Source organism: Candoia aspera, chromosome 3 (assembly GCF_035149785.1).
Source record: "Candoia aspera isolate rCanAsp1 chromosome 3, rCanAsp1.hap2, whole genome shotgun sequence".
Classification (NCBI taxonomy): domain Eukaryota; kingdom Metazoa; phylum Chordata; class Lepidosauria; order Squamata; family Boidae; genus Candoia; species Candoia aspera.
The window spans coordinates 183,509,078-183,511,407 of NC_086155.1; positions in this window are offsets into that span (position 1 = coordinate 183,509,078).

Here is a 2,330-nt window from a genome sequence, read left to right on the forward strand (position 1 = left end):
ATGCCAGCGCACAGACTACAGCACCTGTTCTAGTTCCATTAGGCTTCTGGATCCAATTCAAGGTGGTGGTTTTAACCTCTAAAGCCTGACACATTGTGGAACCAGATTACCTTACTGGTTGCCTTCTCGAACTCATCTCCTGGGCTTTCAAGGAGTGAGTGGATACTAAGGATTTCAATCCACATGAGAAGGTATTGTGGGCCCAAATGCAGGCCTTCTCAGCGGTGGCCCTGACATTTTGGAGCATGCTGCCTGAGGAATTCTGGGAGTTGAAGTCCACACATTTAATGTTGCTGAAGTCGAGAAACACTGATCTATATACTATTAAAACTCATTGTGTTTATCTGTGCCCTCAAGTTAGCCCAAATAGTGCATTATACTGCAACAATTTTTTAATCAGGGTATCTAAAATCCGCTAACAAAGAATGGATAAAAAATCCAGGACCCTTTACTCCCTTGGAATTGAAATTTCCACGATGTTCAGACCAGTTTTAGTCCCAAAGTTGTGGCCATTGCAGCATCCCCGTAGTTATGCGATCATTTCTGAAGCTCCATGCCAGCTTCCCACAAGCAAAGTCAATGGGGAAGGAGGCAGGAAGTGGGAAGTAGCTCCTGTTCCCACTGCTTTTTTGCCCACCCATGGTCATTCTGTTTCTCCATTTAGGTAAGTAAATATTGACTTATTACTAAAGTTCGTTTGCCACTACAATTATTTTTCTTTTCATGATACATATTTTTCTCAGATGATCACGGGACCATCCAGCATTGGGGTAAAAAAAAATATATGGTCAGCCTAAAATTTAATGTTCATTTTGGTCACATCAGACTGCACTACCTTTCTCTCAAAGGAGGACCCAACAGGCCACAAGGTTGTCTAGTCTTCTAAAGCGAGCAGTTTGTATGGAGGCCTCAGGGTTTCCCAGGATACTTGCGCATGTGAGTATACACGCACACACATACACGCATGCACAAATACATCCATACATAGGTATCTTCATGTATATACATGGATCTGGGAAGCTTCTTCCCTCCACTCATCAGTCGGTGCTTGGAAGACCCAGGCTTCCTTCTCTCGTCGCTTCAGCTCCCTCTCCCGGCAGCTTCTGCCACAACAGGCTGGCTGTGATGCCAGCAGGAGAAGGGGAAGCCAGAGGTTCCTTTCCCACCCATAGGACCAGGTTGGGTGGGGTATAAAAGAAACACACAGGCGGAATTGAGAATTCTGCTGCTTGGTTGCCCATTCAGGAAGGTCACTTTGGTCATTGTGGGGCATGGGAAGGAAGATGGATTGGTTTCCCAGCCCGAAACAGTGCAGAGAGCTTTCCCTGCTTGCTCTCTTTTTGCCAGCCGGAGAAAAGGCCTCCGCTGGGGAAGGAATTTGCACGTGATCCAAATTGCTGATAAGGAAAAGCGGGGGTGGCGAAAAGGGTGGGTGTGACGAGAGAGAAAGGTGGCCTCACTACTCGCTGGCTCAAAAAGGGGGAGCCAAGAATAGGAGCTGGACCCTCAGTTTGGAGAATTCCTGAGCTAAAGAGAGCAAGGGCGGCTTTTCCAGAACTATTCCAAAGAGTCGTGTGAGTCTACCTAAAAATTACCACTAACTGGGGGTCTTAAGAACCTCCGTGCATCCAAATAGAGGAGACTAGATGAAGACATGTTTCAGAAATCTGGGCAGAAATCTTCCAGGTATCTGCAAAAAACCTCTCTGGATCACAGTGTTGGGGGGGGGGAAATCAGAGAATTGTGTTCTGAAAGGGAAAGAACACCAAATTACATCTAAATAAATACTGAATATGACAGTGTTCATTTTTTAAATGCTAATTAAGCTAACTTATGCCTCCAGGTATTAACCAGTGTAACCTTGCTGGAGCAGAATCCACTTTTTATCCTGTTCAGAGTTGCACTTCCTTGGTATGTTCCCTGTTATCCTGAGCCCTTGTTGGTAAATGTGAATATCAGAGACTAACTGATGAGATCAGAAACATTTGTTTTCAATAATTATCTTTATTGGTATATTTTAAAAGGTACATGATAAACCTGAGCTACTGCTTTTGTACATTTAACATTATACAAAGACAACTTCCATGTACATTTAGGATAATTTTTTGTGCGCTCCAAATCCTCAGCCAAGCATCACTTTGTCCTTAATAAGGGTTATTATATATAATCCTAGAAAATCCATTTAATCTACTTTCTTGACTCCCACTGCCTAAGAACTACTATAATCTAAAGCTCAGGGTATTCCCTCAGAATTTTTAAAAAAGCCCATGTTCTGCAAAAATTCAAAATTGGTCAGTGCAATAACTGGTCCCAATATTCTATTTGTGAAC